Below are 19,138 nucleotides of genomic sequence, written 5' to 3'. Positions count from 1 at the left end.
GTGTATGTGTGTGCACATGTGATATGGAATATAGATTGTAAGTTCCACTGGAGCAGGGACTGATGTGAATGGTCAAACATTCTCTGTACAGTGCTGCAGAATATTTGTGCGCTATATAAATAACTGGTAATAAATAAATAAATACATTTTCCAACAACTCATTGGTATTTTGACCTGATGTACTAGTTGTCTTATATAAAACATCTAAAATAAAAACTGTAAATACATACTGTACATACTATATGTAAAGGTTCCAGGATCTTATCAAGACTGAAGAAATAAAGCTATAATCAGAGACCGAGATATTTTCCTACACACAGAATAATTTCTATCTAGTAAATCTATTGAAAGACACTGCAGCCAGCCTCTCTCTCCTCAGTTATATATCAAATGTTACTACAATGTGAAATATCCTAAATAACCTAAAAGCTCTGCTCAACTGTAACCTACGGTATGAATGTAGATTCAAAAATAGCCTACACTTTGGAGATCTTTAAAAATATACTGCATACAACAATGTCAAGAATACAGTCTATGCAGTCAAACAGCCAATTTAGGTTGCAGTTCTATTACAGTCATTGACAATATTAGTAACAGTTGAAAGTAAAACAATACTGATATGTTTCTAGTATTGGCAATGTTAGTTTCTTTTCATTTTTTTAAAGCAGCTTTACAAAGCAAAACCTTAAGGCTTTGAATTATATGATTCTTGAAAGTCCTTCACTCTGACCTAGATTAAGAAAATATGTTTTCTTTAAACAGCTACAAATGCTAATGTTATCTGTATTAGGACAAGAAAGCATAATGATCATTAAGTATTAAGAAAAATAGTAAGGGTACAATCATGTTGTGTTAATTACAACTCAATAAAAAAAATTGCTTATACATCTACTTCCAAATCATTATCTCAGATATCAGAAACAAAGTGTGGAATGAAAGAACTACACTATTTAGATAGACAATCAAAAGATTGATACCACATGTTAGACAGGCAATAGGGCGACAGGGTCATAAGGTCGACTGTTAAATAGTTGTCATGGACTAACGTTGACAGGGTCAAATGGTCGACATGATCAAAAGGCTGCCACACAAATGGATGACTTTTTAACTGTCAAGCATTTTAATTTGTCAACCTTTTGACCCTGTCAACCATTTGCATGTCAATTATCTGGTGTTGACCTTTTGACTGTCTAACTAGACACTGTAGATCGTTCTACTGTGTACTAGAACATGAATTGAGAATTTAAATATGTTTTCCAATTTTTTTTTTTAAACATCAGATATACAGGTTTGCCCCAAGGATCACAGGCTTGCTCTGTATACCGAAGATCCCTTGCACCCTTTGCTTAATGAACAGCATACCTATTGCATTATTTTCAAAATCAATTTTGATAAACAGAGGTAATGCCTTTAAACATATACCCCTCCAATTTTCACCAGAATACACCCAATTACAATTTCCAATGATCAATGGACAAATGTAAGTACTTTGGTGTTTAAAAATGGCAGAACAAGTCTAAAGGAGCACACACCAAAGACTATGTTTACTTTAAGTGAGTCACACAGCTGCTCTGATCTTTCCTCAACTAGAAAAAACAATACAAAGACATATGAGAACATAATGGGCCTGATTCAGAGATGTATGTTAACATGATGGTTGGGCATACATCTCTGATGGCGGAAGGACTGCACATGCGCAGGATGTGTCTTGCACATATGCAGCCCTCTATCTGCAAGTTTGCTTGCAGTATCTCCATGCAGCAGCCTGATTGACAGGCTGTGGCATTTGAGGGTGGAGCGGGGACATTCCTAGCTTGCGTTTCTGGAAACTGGGGCGTGTTGCCATGTATTCCAGGAATGACAAGGCCAGGATCTGTGTTGGTGGATGCAGATTTCCTGCCAGGAACCAGCCAGGCTGAGCAAGTCTCAGCTTACGCAGCCTTGCCAAAAGAGCAAACATCATGACCGATCGTCCCAATGGTTATTATAGCATCTATTGACACTGCACTCAGATCAATGCAAGAGCAGGCTATTTCCTATTGACACGTGACACCTCCAACTGCATTTACATTTTGTTGGATGGTATTGCACAGCTGCTTCCTTGTGGCTTTGCAATACTGTCCATCTCTGTGAGAAGAAAGTTCAATGCAGATAAGCTCTTGCCATACAATTAGGACGGTTCATATGTCTCTATTACTGCTTGAAGAGTTGTGACTGACAGAGAGATCCCGAGATCCATTTGCAGTCTCAAAGTCTCAGTCCTGACATGTTTCTCAAGCTAATATCTGATTTCATAGCCTAATGATTTATTACTCATGATTTATGGACCCGGGGTGTCATATTTTTTTCTTCAGTCTATTTTCATGTTTTTAACTTGTTGATTCTGAGTTGGACGCTGCTGTTAGTATCTCTTGCCATAGTAATGTCTCTGACTTCATTCTAATTCTAGTATCAGCCCTTCTTCTGGTGTACAGCCATCTGTCTGAATGCGGAACAGCTGAGATCCCCACTTTGAGTGGTTGCAGTCACAACCATCAGAAGCACCATCTGGACTAGCACCAGCCCCATGCTAAGTGCAGAACCTTTGTCAGAGTATGGCCTCCAATGTACACAATTAAACATATGATGGCCTAATTTGAATTTTTATGCAAACCCAATTTTTATGCATGAATCCGATAGTTGGGCACCTGCGTATATGCCAAACAGGTCTCTCATAAACACACACAGTGCCCCGAGCTACAGAATGACTGACACACTGTGGCCGTTTGCAGGAAACATCAAGACCATCTTTGGATGCAGCACTCGGAGTGCAGATGCTAGCAAGAGGCGTCTTTTGCCCTCTGATGCCTCCTGTAGGCATTAGCATATTAGTTGTACAGTTTTGCACAGACCTTCCCTGTGGCTGTGTAATACCCAACATATCTGATTTAGGCCCTGAGTCCAAAACCACTCCTGCAACACTCCCATAACATACCCATAAGATGGAAAATATCATCATATATCTCAAAACCCACTTACCGTTCACTACCCAGAAATGCTCAGTACATTTCACAGTCTGTGTAACTCAATTGATCTTGTGACTCTGGGCCTGAATCATTACAGATCGCAAGTGCGATTACACATGCACAAAGGCATTACTGCGCTCATACTGCGATCGCAGTGACCACACAGATCCATCACAGAGTGATTAACAGGAAGTGAGTATTTGGGGGTGTTGACTGGCGGTGGTTAGTTAAACGCAGGCGTGTCAGTGCATTTGCAAGTTGTTACTGGGGCGTTCATAAATTAGTCACTGCAATGCCATACACAGCTTAAGTTCTCATTGCGTGTGATGAGGTTAGCAATTTCTGAGTAAGGTCTGACCTTGTGCAATTGTGCGTGAAGCTCTGATGGTACTATCGATGATATTGATGGTTTCGCAGACTTGCAATGTATTACAGATGTGAGTAAGGGGAAGTGGGCATCTTTATGTTGGGCTGCGATGGCATAGTGATTTTCACAGTGGGTCTGCACCTGTAATCGCAGCTGCGATCGCAGTTGTGATCCATAATGAATCAGGCCCTTTGTGTGAAGTCACTGTGGGACACATGCACCATGCAACTTTGAAGAGATTTAGACCCATGTACAGTCTCAAACAATTCGCCAACCTATTTGAACATCAGTATTGCATCTGACCATATTACTTGATTTAATTTTTGTTGTATGGGTAAATTAAAACTTTTGAGAATATTTAGTATAGAATTATATATATATATATATATATATAATTTATATATATACAGTATAGATACACAGAGAAACAAGCTCTTTATATAGGAGTTTCTTTATTGCATTTTTTACACAAGCACTCGCACTTCGCACTTCGCATTTCTTTGCACTTCGATGTATATTTAGTTTGCTGAACTCTTATGAACACTTTTGCACTACAAACTTTCCCCCACTCCTAGAAATGATTAAAAAACATGTAGCATCCTGGAAAGATATTTAAACTTTGTGGATATGATACATCAATATAGTTAAATTGAATATTCTCCTAATGTTTCTCCCTCTTCTTGTTCCATCTTCTCAATTGAAAATTCTTCAGCAAACCATCTCAAAGTTTACTGTAATGTAACATACGTGTATGTTCTGGGAATATTGTTTTAGATGTACAGTACAGTATGAAACAGGATTTGGAAACAGATTGAATGTGGCGAACAAAGGATAGTATTGATTCAAGGTAGAGGTATCAGGAAAGTAACTTTTATTGACTAGTGGGATTATTATTACCTCAATTTTTGAGAAATTAAGTTTGAGGTGTATAATGCCTCCCCGCTACAGTATGTTAATTTTGGAGTTAATTATTATTGGTTCTATTCAATTCCAGCACTTCATTTCACCTTTACTTTAGTGGTTATTCGCCCTTATCGCTTTAGTGTAGTCAGTTGTACATTAGAGGATGGCCTCCAGGTCTTCCACATTCTCGTACCACATGTTACAATACATGTAAACCCATTTTTCCCCTCAGTACTCAAGGCTGTTAATGTGGTTCTCCAACTACAATGGGGTAATTACCTCTGTAGCTACTAAATAGAAGTCAAATTATTTTATGTGGCATATGTTTTCTCTGTGTTCTCTGGTGCCCCCATAGTAAATTAGAGAAGAGATGTGCACAAACCCCCGTGTTTTGGTTTTGGTTGTAAATCTTCACCATGTTTTGGCAAAACCACCCTCAAATATTTTGGTTTTGGTTCTGGATTTCTTTGAAACATGATAACAAAAATGCTAAAATCAATTTGGGCCTGACTTTGTTCCTACAGTATTATTAGCACAAATAACATTCATATCCAGCCTTTTCTTGACGATTTTGACCACCACACAGCCCACAATATCACAGCAAGTATATACAAACACAAGAGCATGTACAGTATATATAAAGAAATACAAATTTATTAAAAATAAAATTAACATAAACAATTAGAACTAGCTTCACCCACCATGAAATCGGTTCTGCCAACATTTTTTCTATTTGAGGTGTTTTATTTGTATTGTTTTGCATAGGGGTCATGTCACTGGAGTGGCCCACATGACCAGCAGAGCTATACAGATTGGTGGCAGCAGCACCTTCACACACCACTCACACTGTGTGCCCTGTGCACAGACGGCTATGCAGCCTATCCTATTCAAGTGAACATGAGCCCAAAGCATTCTCCCCTTACCTCTTAGTGGTCATGCATATGGGGCCACACATATCTCTTGCTTTAATGATGTCAATAAATTTTGTTTTTGGCATTGCTCAGCTTTAACTTCATGGATCAAACTGAAACAAAGTGCTTGCTATTTGTTGGAGCTTCCACTACAAAATGATGAAGTTTTCTTTAAAATCAGTTCTGTAGTTTTTGCACCACTTTGGAACAAACAGACAGACACAATGTTCTTATAATATTAGTATAGTTGAACACATACTGTATAATAAAATGCTTGAATACAGAAAACAGAAACACTTCTAGATTATAACTGATTGATTATACTTATCTCAAGTGTAACAGACACTAAAAATTATTAGTGAACTAAATAAACATATTTAATAAGCAAACATATCAGCCTGTCAATCAATAGATAATAAGTCCAGTTAATAAAACAGCATTTTAGGATGAGAAATGATTAATAGGAAAATCCTATAATAAAGTCTCCATCATCAAGCAGTATAGTTAGAAAGTAAGTGGAGGGTCCCAGTACTGAAGTGTGGTATTAAAATGTATTATCAACATGAGGATGGTCACCCTATAATCCGGACTCTATAGCAAATCATCACTAACACCTGACCATCTGATCTCCGCAATATTAAAACTTTTTGAGCCAAGGTGTATGACTCTGTTACGCACACCTAATAGTCCACATATGTTTCTAGAAGAGGGATTTACCTATAACAGCCCCCATTTCCTTATAGAGATTAATATTCTCACCGGTACTTGGATAACACCAGGATTTCACTCAGGATAGTAGGAGCTTATGTATGGACAGTAAGTGGTGACAGGGAAAGCTGGAGTAGAAGGGACTGGAGATATATAAAACAAGCCAAAGAGTCTGTTTGTCTTTATTTTTCTGTGTTCTGTGTTTAGTGTGTCATGTCAGAGGCAGAGGTTATTGAGGTTTATACTGAATGCTTGAAATAAAGTAAAAGAAATTGACCGGATAGATTTACTGACAGTGAAGACAAAACCTGACAATAAGGATAAAAATCTAGAGTGTGCTTTTATTTTGTAATTTTAATTCCCATTTTAAAGAGATTGAATCTGTTTTCAGAATAAAATGGAATCTTATTAAAAAGGATCCAATTATGAGAAATAAATTACCAGATCACCCAAAGTTTAGTTATAGAAAAGCCTTTTTTTAGAAAAGCTCAGTGAGAAGCTCTATTGAAGAAACAAAAAGAGCAAGTTCTCAAAGTCAGGGCTTTCAACGCTGTGGCTTATGCTTGATGTGCAGGACAGTAAGTGGTGCTAGTGAAATAAAGGAGTTCCATGTTAATTGTAAAAAATACCCAATTACAGAATTTATAATGTTTAATTCTAGAACGTCATTTACACATTGGAATGTACATGCGGAAACTATATTTGGGAACTCTATCAGAAACCAAAAAGTTTGCCTAGCAGAACATTTATACAATATAAGAAAAGGTCTAGATACCCACTCTGTTTCTGCACATTTCAAGCGAAAACAGAATTCTAAGCAGTGTTATATCAAATCATTCTGGGGGATCCAATCAATTGTACCTTCATGGAGATACAGGGATGTAGATATCAAATTGTCCCAGAATGAAATGAGATGGATTTACTAACTAAAGACCCTAATCCCAAATGGGTTGAATGGAGACTTTGTGCAATCTTTTTTTATATAATTTTTATAATATTACATGTTTTTATCAGTTTTTTTTCATCTTTCATAATAGTGTTTCTTTTTATTCTGACAATTTATTTTTTTGTATGTTGAATTTTCTTATACTCTGCTCTCTATGGATATTTTATTGTGATATGTTTGATGTATATTTTGGAATTATTGCTATTTTTGACATCACATTTCTGGTCCACGGCATTTGTGGACACACCGGGAACCGCCACAGGGGGTAATTAATTAGGGTAATTACTCTTACTATATAAAGGGCACACAGTGGTGCAGTCACTATGCCTCTGTGGCAGGACCAGGAGCTCTGAAATGCATTAGGCTGGTGACACTGTAACCCTGGATGCCTGTAGCACTGGATGTTTCCCATTGACCTGTGAATGGTGATACTGGGTTTCCGGGACCTTAATATCTGCAAAAGGTTCCAGGGGAATTTTCATCTCATTATGGTGATTGATCTGCTTTTTCAATTGTATTTAATGTGAATGTTCTGGAGTAACAAAGTTCTCTCAAACAGTGTTGCTCTATTGATGTTCTTTGCTTACTCATAAGTGTTCTATTTGGTTAATTACTAAAGAGGTGACAAAAATACATTTTCTATATCCACCTAATAAAAAAGAAGTCCAAAACTTGATCTATTTGGATTTGAATGGAAACATTGCAGCAATACCGTTATGTAAGGAACTTGCATGATTAACTTGCATGATTCACCTTGATCAGTTTAAAAAAATATCAATATATAAAACATGTAAACATTAATAATCAAAAAATATACATTAATAATAATGCAAATAGTACGGGCAATAGCAGAGTTTGCTCCGACTCATAAGTACATGAATATAAAAATACTAGCAACCTGCGCTGGTGTCGCATGGTGGCTATTTAATCTCACCTCAGACCACTGTGTCTCAAAACAACCTACGACATGTTACCACAGTCCCGTGCATCTCAACACAGCCACCTGCATCTCACATCAGCCTCTTGCTTCTTACTCCTGCCCCATTCATCTTACAATAGCCTCCTGCTTCTCACTACTGCCCCCTGCATCTCAATCCTGCTTCTTACCACAGCCATCTACATCACACCACATGTCTCTGCATCTCGCCACAAGCCCCCGCTTCTCAATACTGCCCCCAGCATCTCACCAGTGTCACCACAACCGTCCCTGCTGATGCCCTGCAGCTGTTTGGGGCCCATGCATGATGCGAAAGGCTAAAAAGTTAATTTTAAATCTGTGGAGTGCTGCCCATGAATTGTATTGTTAATATATATATATATATATATATATATATATATATATATACACACACACACTACTGTTCAAAAGTTTGCAGTCACTTAGAAATGTCCTTATTTTTGAAAGAAAAGCACTGTTTTTTTCAATGAAGATAACATTAAATGAATCAGAAATACACTCTATACATTGTTAATGTGGTAAATGACTGTACTAGCTGCAAATGTCTGTTTTTTAAAGGAATATCTACATAGGTGTATAGAGGCCCATTTCCAGCAACAATCACTCCAGTGTTCTAATGGTACATTGTGTTTGCTAAGCGCGTTAGCAGACTAATGGATGATTAGAAAACCCTTGTGCAATTATGTTAGCACAGCTGAAAATGGGTTTGCTCATTTGAGAAGCTATAAAATTGGCCTTCCTTTGAGCTAGTTGAGTATCTGGAGCATCATATTTGTGGGTTCGATTATACTCTGCAAATGGCCAGAAAAAGAGAACCTTCTTGTGAAACTTGACAGTCTATTATTGTTCTTAGAAATTAAGGCTATTCCATGCAAGAAATTGACAATAAACTCAACATTTCCTACAATGGTGTGTACTACTCCCTTCAGAGAACAGCACAAACAGGCTCTAACCAGAGTAAAAAGAGATGTGGAAGCCCTGGTGCACAACTGTGCAAGAATACAAGTACATTAGAATTTCTAGTTTGAGAAATAGATGCCTCACAAGTCCTCAACTGGCAGCTTCATTAAATGGTACCCGCAAAACGCCAGTGTCAATGTCTACAATGAAGAGATGACTCGGGGATGCTGGTCTTCTAGGCAGATTGTCAAAGAAAAAGCCATATCTGAGATGGGCCAATAAAAGGAAAAGATTAAAATGGGCAAAAGAACAGAGACATTGGACAGAGGAAGATTGGAAAAAGTGTTATGGACAGACAAATCGAAGTTTGAGGTGTTTGAATCACACATTTGTGAGATACAGAACAAGTGAAAAGATGCTGGAAGAGTGCCTGAAGCCATCTGTCAAGCATGGTGGAGGTAATGTGATTGTCTGGGGCTGCTTTGGTGCTGGTAAAGTGGGAGATTTGTACAAGGTAAAAGGGAATTTGTATAAGGAAGGCTATCACTCCATTTTGCAATGCCATACCCTGTAGACAGCGCTTGATTGGAGTCAATTTCCTTCTCCAACAGGACAATGACCCAAAGCACACCTCCAAATTATGCAAGAACTATTTAGAGAAGAAGCATGCAGCTGGTATTCTGTCTGCAATGGAGTGGTCAGTGCTGTCACCAGATCTCAACACCATTGAGCTGTTGTGGGAGCAGCTTGATCGTATGGTACGCAGAAGTGCCCATCAAGCCAATCCAACTGGTGGGAGGTGCTTCAGGAAGTGTGGGGTGAACTTTCTTCAGATTACCTCAACAAATTAACAGCTAGAATGCCAAAGGTCTGCAATGCTGTAATTGCTGCAAAAGGAGTATTCTTTGACAAAAGCAAAGTTTGAAGGACAAAATTATTATTTCAAATAAATATCATTTTTTCTAACCTTGCCAATGTGTTGACTATATGTTCTATTCATTTTGCAACTCATTTGATAAATAAAAGTCAGTTTTCATGTAAAACACGAAATTTGTCTGGGTGACCCCAAACTTTTGAATGGTAGTGTATATAAATAGATAGATATAGATATGAACATGTATATATAAAAGAACCTGTCTCAGTCTCTAGATATCAATTAAATATAATAAATAGATTATATAAATAGTATCTACATAAACCTAAGTAAGTAAAGGGAAAGAGTGGGAAGGGAAAGAGAATGAAATGTAGGGGAGGGGGAAAATATAATCTACATACATATATAATAGGCTTTAGGCTAGTAGTGGTCTACTTCTTCAATATTGGCAATGTCATAAATATCAGCCTCATTACTGATGTAAAAATTATCAACACCCATCATTACTGGAATCCGACATTAGATATTCTGTTTATAATTTACAGCAAATTATATTTCTTATATTGTACAATTTATAGATATTTTTAATGAACACCATTTTTTATGTTTTTTTATATTTTGGAATTAGACTCCTATAACAATTGTTCACAATGTTCCCTGCTGTGCTAAACAGTGAAGTGCACACACTGGATTGTAGGCAGCTTAAGTACATCATAAATGGCTTGTACATTGTCGCTCCAATTTGCATTTTCTCCATCCACAATTCAATTACACTATTTGAGATGTTAATTTCTACTGTGCATTAGCATTAAAGTACTCCTCCACCATTCTACTAATACACAGCGCATTACAGTAAATTGAGATGTGTCAGAGTTGTTAATGTATCTGTGAATTTCTTTTAAGTCTGACCAGATCTTTCACACTCTAGTATTGTGTTGACTCGTCATCAGTGTCATGCTTAGAAAAAAGGAAGTTTTTGAAGGAAAAACTGAAGCAGGAAACATGTCATGTGCAACTTGCTAACAAGGAGCTGTTTGAAACTCAAGATCTGTGTTATTCATAAAGAATGCAAATACATGACTTAAAACTCGGATTAAGCATGGTTGCCAAAATGTAGAGAACCAATTCCAAGATGCTGCAAAACATAGGGTCAAGGCAAAGCAAATAAAGAACTTGATCTAAAAGGTTAATATACTTAGCAGAACCACATACTTTAATATCATCCTTCAGCTTCTATTGCTGCTTTTACACTAGTTGTACTTGACAGAGGCTAGAAGTGTCTGAACTCACTTAATTTGTATCAATTTCAAATGGTTTCAGTAGCCTACATAAAACCAAAAGGATTCCACAGTGTGCTGCAGGCAACAGGATTCCTCCTCTCTCTGGGTCTATTTATTATCACTTAAACTCTACAAAAGCAGGTGAAAATGAAAATGTTCACCTATTTTTGTAGAAATTAAGGATGGTGTTTGCTCTAGCACACCAGCTCCTTCCATATGGAGTCCTGGGTTGCGAAGAGGGATCTCCCCACCCCTGTCTGGCTCCTTCCACTGGGCACTGGGGTTTTGTGCGCCTCTAGTTTATGCAGGCGCACTTGCACTGCCAAGTCAGATTTGGCAGTGCTAAGTTTCACTGCTCTGAAAGGAGCAGTGAACACATTTTTGGAGACAGCTGATTTTCAGATCAGCTGTATCTACACCAGAGCAGTGATAAATTGCTATGGCACTTGCTGTGAATAACTATGTTAATTATCAAGGTCCATCTGGACCCTGATAATTAACATTACGAATAGACCCCTCTAACTTATGCATGAAGAGCAGGACATTAGGTATGCGGTCGAGAAGCCGGCGGACCTAATCCTGACAGCCGGCTTCCCAACTGTCATATCCCGGCAAGGGTCTATATGCTGACGCCTGTCATTAGATGTAGGCTGGGAGCTCGACGCCTGGCATCCCAATTGAAGGGATGCCGGGCGCAGAGCGCAGATTGCCAGGGGACTTAGGGTTAGGCACCCATCTGGGAGGTTAGGTTTAGGCTAGGGGAAGGAGGGGTTAGTGTTGGGCACCCCTGGGGGGGGACTTAGGGTTAGGCACCCCCCAGGGGACAGGTTTAGGCAGCGGGGAAGGGGGGGTTAGGTTTAGGCACTTAGAGGTGGAATTAGAGTTAGGCACTGGGGGGAAGGTTAGGGTAAGGAACCCCTAAGGGAGGGTTAGGGTTACTAACTAGGGTTACTACTACCTCTTGCTTCAGCTTGTGGCATGGCAGACCATATTGGCAGCATGGCAGACATGAATGGTAGAAAGGGGAAAAAAGTTAATGATTCCCAAACAACATCTTCTACACAAATCATCACATTTATGAAATTCTGAGCACCCAGTTTATTATGTTTGTACAGCATGAAATTCAACCAGTCACAATGCACATGCAATGTTGCATCCTTTTATTTGCAATCAGTAATCCTGAGTTTTAGGGGGTGAGTCATTTTGCTTGGACATTTGAGTTTTTTTAAACAGATTAAAAGCAGTATGTGTCTCAGTAAAACAGCTGTGTAGAGAGTATCATGCCTGTGAGTGACCTGGTATTGAGTGCTAGCACTATCATGTGCTATGAATTTCAACAGTTTAGCACAGTTTTGCACTACTTAGCCTAGAGATATGAAGTTTATGATAGTCAGGGATGCTGATCACAATCCACAGGTAAGTATTAAACATGGTCAGGGAGAGAAGACAGGACACCAGCAATAGCATTAAAGTTGGTAAAACTGAATTACCCTAACAACAGCAGAGATCTTAGTAATGAGCAGGCAGATACAGTAGTCTGGTGAGGTGGCAATCAGAATAAAGTAGTTGGGTTACAGTACAAATTCAGGGCAGGTAACAAACAAAATAGCAAACCTAGACCCTAGAATGTTCTTCTGCCTATAACAACCGCCTGTTGTTTCCTTACTGTTTTATGCACACACTGGTACTTAGGATGCCACCAGGTCTTAAAACTCTGGCAGTAGGAGCTTACAAAATTGGCTGAAGACTGCAGGATAGTAGGCTAGAGAAGCTTATGTCAGGGTACAGACCAGACTGGAACATTGAGGGTTAAAGGACAGACCTAGGTCTTGACTATAGCCATAGCAAATGAGGCACTGAGAGGTGGATTGCTGAGGACTGTGGAGTTGGAAAACACTTGCAGGATCAGCTGAAGAAAGGCACAAATGGGGACACAGGTCCAGGGTAAGAAGACAGGCAGGTCTTGGGGACCAGGTCAGACTAAGACACAGCTGACAGGCAAGGCTACTAACAGGCAGAGAATCCACAGGACCAGGCAGGGTATCACAGAAACTGACAGAGTATCCACAGGAATGTACAAGCACAGGGACCTGAAACACAGGCCAGTGACTTACACCAGAGTATAAGCTACAACTGAAAGGGAGGAGTTGGGCTGGCTGCCTTATAAAAGGGAGAGCCACCGATCAATAGCAGCCTGAAAAGGAGGGACTATAATCAGGCCCGCAGAGAGCCGTGGTGGGCCCAGGTGATAGGGGCGTGGCCTATTCACGGCAGACGTGGCCATGCCTCCTTCCTGGAAAAAAAAAAGATTTGTGGCGCTGCATGCAGGGAGGGGGGGGGGCGCTCTGGGCTCAGTATGTTCGCTCCCCTCCACAGGCTTAGGAGACTGCTGTGGCTGCTGCTCAGCAGCCACGAGCAGTGTCCACTGCAGCTCAGCACATGCTGTGTGCTGGGCTGCTGTGAGGGAGGGGGAGTGGCGCCAGACCTGGGCCCCTGCCAGGCCCGTGCCCTGGTAATCTGTACCCGCTCCCCCCCTCTCGGCACCCCTTACTATAATGCTATTTGGAGGCATCTGCAATGCTGCACTTCTGCCTGTCAGTTGAAGGTAGCCCCCCATGGCCACCCATTGTCCTGTTCTCCAGGCAACTGCAGGCACTGTCTTAGCACGGCATCCCTGTTACCTGGCAACAACTGGGACCCAAGAAGGAAACAAGCCATGGCAGCAGCTTGTCCAAATTTAGGGCAGACAGAAAAATATCCAAAAACAAGCTTAGGTCTGGAAGCCAGAAGATAAAAAAATCCAAAGAACAAAAGGGACAGAGACAAAAAAGAAACAGCATGTTTAGCACAATCCAGATACATATGCAATACAACCAGCACTGAGTGTTCCTGCCTTAAATAACAACAGTCTGCCAGTCATTGGCTGTGGTCAGGAAGTGGGCAAAGAAAAGGCTCTGAGTAGTAGTGTAGAGGAGCTATTGTGGCTCAACTGGAATGGCTACTGGACTTGAGTACACAAGTAGGGATGTAGAGAGCCCTGCCAGGCCCAGATGAAGAGGGGGCCTAATCACAGGAGACATGGCCACTCCCCCTCCAGCTTTAAAAACAAAAAACACTTTTGCAGCACTGCGTAGCAACACTGTGTGCTGGGGAGGAGGGTGCTGTGTGCCCCTTGGCCCAACGCTAAGCCAGGGGGGTGCAATCAATGCTATCTCTCCCCCCCACAGGCATAGGAGACTCCTGCAGCTGCTGCTTAGTGTTTCTCACTGCAGCATGCTGGGCTGCTGTGAGGGAGGAGGGGAGGTAGGTGGCTCCGAACCTGGGCCCCTGCCAGGCCCCTCTAGGAAGCCCGGGCCCGCATAATTAGTACCCACTCCTGCCCTCTCGGCGCCCAAGGTCCTGGAATCAAATCCTGTGATGCACCTCAGCATTTATTTGTAGCAGTATTGACACTCAATGCTTCTAACACTGTTATAACAAAATGTGGATCATGATGATAATGATGCTACATATGTTGTTGAAGGTGATACATAAATACAGTCGGCTGCCATATTCATATAGGCCCTCATTCAGAGCTGCTCGTTGCGTTCCGATGTTGAGAAACCGCGCATGCGTCGGTGCAACACTGCGCATGTGTGTACGGCAGATTGCGAGCTTTTTGTAACTCGTTCGGAAAATTGTGAACAGGAAGTGACATGTCAAATGTGATTGACAGAATAGGCCGTTCTTGGGCATTGACTGGGGGGGAATGGGAAAACGCAGGCGTGGCGAGGCGTTTTTGGGGCGTACATAAATTAGCTCATGCGAATGTCAAATGTGTTCGTACCAAGTCATACGTCACTGGCTGATCCTCTTTCCGTTCAATCTGCTCGCACAGCTTGGGGTCTGGATTACTCGACCACAATGGCGATGGCCTTGTCCTCTGGCCCGGGCCTCCTCGATGTTTCATCGATTTATCACGGCTTGTCAGAAAAACAATCAACTTTGGATTGCAAACCAGCTTGTAATGTGTTTTTTTTTTTTTCTTTGGGATAGCACAAAACCATACGCAGCTGAAAATCTCTGCTGCTAAATTCAGGATTACACAATCAATTAGCGTATTTTTGAAGGAATGTATTTTACAATTTTGTTAGTGTTTTGTGATATTGTAACAATATTGTCATCATGTTTGTGTGTATTGTAACCTTTTGCATTGGGCTGGTTTTTTTTTTAACAAAGTGTTCCTTAAAGAAACATTTTTTTTGAACCCTTTTTTTTTTTTAAATCAAAAGCTAAGATTTCGTTTTTTCCTTGTGGTACAGGATTAACTAGAAACTATTTTTCAAATAATGTCACAATACAGTTGAGAACAATTTGTAGGTTTTATTTTCACCACATTTTTTTACAAATCATGTGCATTTTGACGTACAAGTTTGGGGTCATTGTTACCCACTAATATTTGGTACATTTGTCTTTTATAAATTATACATTTTGTTCAAAAAAAAAAATAAAAATAAAAAACAATTCACAAGAAAGGAGAGGGAAGTTTTGGCCCTTAAGGAATATTGGGCAAGCACAGAAGGAGTGTGGGAAAAGTAGCCAGTGCTGTCATCGTTTCTTTCCCCGTTTGGCTGGGGTAGGGTGGGCGCCAGACCGGGTCCGGGATGTCCTCTGGCTGGCCTGTCCAGAGGCAGATTTTGTGGCCTCTGGACTAGGCACAGGGCTAGGCACATTAGGAGGAATGGCTGTTGTTGTGCCAGAGGTGGAGGATCCAGATGTTCCGGCAGGAAGGGAGGTCGGCGCCACCATGTGCTGGCGAACGAGCTGCTCCAGGGCATTGGCGATTCGGATGTTGGCCCTGGTATTTTCAGCAAGGGCCTTACCAATGGTCATGTTGGCTGCAGCATTTTGCTCCAGGGCCGCAGCCACCCATAGCAGACTGGCGTCCATCCTCTGCAGAATCTCCGTATGGGAATCCGATTTAAAATTGAGTTCTGTGAGGAGTGCCACTGCCTGCGAGGGGGGTTGCCCAGGACTGGCTTCTGCAGGGTCCCCAGCCGGAGGTACTGGTTCCTCCCCTGCAGAGCCAGCAGAAATTCGGCGGCTTAGGCTCCCCTCTGGAGCAGACTCATCCGCCTGTGTCTCTGTGAGAAAAAAGAGAAAAGAGGAACATTGCAAACTACATATTGTCACAATAACATTTCAGAGTTGGTTACATCACAACATTTACCTGGGACAACATGAGGAGCCGCAAAGTCTGGCATGTCCATATCCATGTTGGACACGCCAAACACCTCCACATCCCATGCACACACCCCTGTGCCAGCTCTTCCAAATTATTAAAACTCCAATGACACAGGGGTGGGACCCCCACCTGTCTCCCTTGCATGCCTAGCCCTGTCAGCCATTTTTTGCTTCAGGTGATATTTGAAGTCTTGCCATCTTTGGGTGAAAAAGTAGGCATTATTCCTGCATTGTTTGATTATGTTTGGTGGTCAAGTTTTTACTTACCGCCGTTTGACATCCCTGGCTAGACGGACATAATCACCCACCCTATTGACAGCACTGGCTATCTCCTCCCACATTCTCCACTTCTGGCTTACACCCATATTCCTGTCTGCCTGTGGCAGGATGTCCACACACTTCTGAACCAAAACCTCCATCTCCTTTCTTGTGAATTGTGGCTGCCTTTTCTTTTTGCCAGCTTTGGCCGGAATACTGGGCCCAGCAGCCTCTTCCATGTCATCCTCAACACCTATTTATGTCAAACTTTCACTATATTCTGGCTCAAAATAATCCTTGAATAGAAATGAGAGAAATACTTACCGGCCGCATCTTGGCCATTGTTTGGCAGGTCTGTAGCCATTTTCTGGTCAAAACAAGAAATACACCAGACCGTTTTTTTTTGGTCGTGACGTATTTATACATGCGTCCTTATTATTCGACCGCATCATTGATTGTGCGTTCCTATGATCCGTCCTTAATTTGAGCGGGAAAAGCAACACTATTTATGGCTTTGGGCGACTCGAGTCTAGGTGGCGGGTGTTGTTTGTTGGAGGTTACGTTGGTCAGAGTGGATTGTTGGCGGGAGTTGTATTTGGCAGTGTTTTGGGATTTGTTATCTGCGTTTTTTTTGTGTTTAACTTTCCGTTCGCATTTTTTGGTGTGGTACTTTTAGTTGTGGTGCTTTTTTTGGGTAAGTTTTTTACCGTCATCCTTTTGTAAAATATGGCTCTCCTTTTTTTTGTATTTTGTACCAACAATTATTTATTTTTATCATTTTGTAGGTTTATTTTGGCTCTGCCCCAACGACCTTTTTGTTCTGTGACTTCTATATCGTGTATTGGTAAGTTTGGATTTTCACTTGTTTGTTAAATGTTCTGGACTTTTTTTTCGCATCTTTTGTGGACATTACTGATTTTTTCTGTGTTTGTGTGGATCATAAATTTCCGAACTATTTAGCGCACTTTTGTAGGCTTGATTTCGCTAGTTAAATTGCGAACTATTTAGCGCACTTTTGTAGGCTTGATTTCGCTAGTTAAATTGCGACCTATTTAGCACAGTTTTGCAGGCTTGATTTCTCTAGTTAAATTGCAAACTATTTAGCGCACTTTTGTAGGCTTGATTTCTCTAGTTAAATTGCAAACTATTTAGCGCACTTTTGTAGGCTTGATTTCTCTAGTTAAATTGTGAACTATTTAGCGCACTTTTGTAGGCTTGATTTCTCTAGTTAAATTGCGAACTATTTAGCGCACTTTTGTAGGCTTGATTTCTCTAGTTAAATTGCGAACTATTTAGTGCACTTTTGTAGGCTTGTTTTCTCTAGTTAAATTTACCGTTCACAATCTGGGTTGTTGTTTGGGGGCCAAATTGTGGAAGTCGTCGCAATGTCGGTTTGCTCTTTGTAGAAATGTGTGTTTATCCCCTTTATTTTTTTGTCTTTTACAAAATAAAGCTTACAAAATGGACACCCCAAATTTTGTCCTTTTTATGGTCTGTTGAATTTTAGGTTTTGGAAATCATGACAATACCCCGGCATGTAAGCATCTTTGGATTGTATCGTAAAGATAAGTATTTTTCTGTCTTTTTTGGGGGAAACATACCTTAACTTCAATTCTTTCCATTTCAGGTTGATCTTGGTCGGATTATTGTGGCCATGCTACCGGAAGCCGACCAACCTCAATCTCGTCCCAAGCGTAGGCATCGTAGGCGTGCAAGGCCCCAGATATATAGAACACGTGTCACCCTTTTTGGAATGCCCAATGATGAGGTGTTAAGGCGATACCGTCTTCCGCCCCAAATCATCATAGACACTCTCTCATTAATAGAGAGTGATCTGGAGCGGCAAATTGACAGTCCTACAGCAATACCACCACTTACGCAATTTATGGCGGTGTTACATTTCTGTGCCTCAGGATCCTTTCAAACCACGGTGGGAATAGTTGCGGGAATCTCCCAATCCTCCTTTTCAAGGATCCTGAGGGCAGTGATGGAGACCCTTTTCAAGCACCTCCATCATTTTATTAAAATGCCTTTGGATATTGGATCCCTTAGTGTGGCCAAGGCCAATTTTTACCAAATAGCTGGCTTCCCACACATCATAGGGGTTGTGGATGGTACTCACATACCACTTCAGCCTCCAGCAGGGCTGGAGGCCATTTTTAGGAACCGAAAACACTATCACTCACTGAATGTAATGGTGGTATGTGATGCCTTCCTCCAGATCCTGTCCCTGAATGCAAAATTACCCGGGAGTGCACATGACTCATTCATCATCCGGCAATCAGGGATTTGGCAAAAATTAAACAACCTACAAGCTGGTGATGCGTGGCTTCTGGGTAAGTGGAGACCTTTAGTAGATACCAATGCAAAGCTTGATACACAGTGTTCCTGATGTTGTCACTTCTTTTTCACAGGAGACAGTGGCTACCCTTGCACGCCCTGGCTGCTCACTCCTTATTTGGCTCCCACACCAGGCCCACAAAGTGATTTTAATTCCGCACTTACAGCCACCAGGCAAGTGGTGGAGCGCTGTATCGGCCTTTTAAAAGGCCGATTCAGATGCCTCCATCGCTCTGGTGGTGAGCTCATGTATTTGCCGGATATGGTTTCAAAAATTGTGGTCCTGTGTGGGATATTTCACAACATCGCCATAAGGAGTGGTGTCCCAATGCAGCCAGAGGATGCCTTGCCTGAGGATGGCCCCCCCGAGGTTGGTCTGAGGTCAGTATGTGGGGGGGCCATACGCGATGATGTGGTGGCCAGATTCTTTAGGTAATTATTGTCACAAAAAAAGGTATTTGACAC

Source organism: Taudactylus pleione, unplaced genomic scaffold (genome assembly GCF_031769625.1).
Source record: "Taudactylus pleione unplaced genomic scaffold, aTauple2 ptg000041l, whole genome shotgun sequence".
In the NCBI taxonomy this organism is placed as follows: domain Eukaryota; kingdom Metazoa; phylum Chordata; class Amphibia; order Anura; family Myobatrachidae; genus Taudactylus; species Taudactylus pleione.
Note: the sequence above shows the minus strand (reverse complement) of the source record.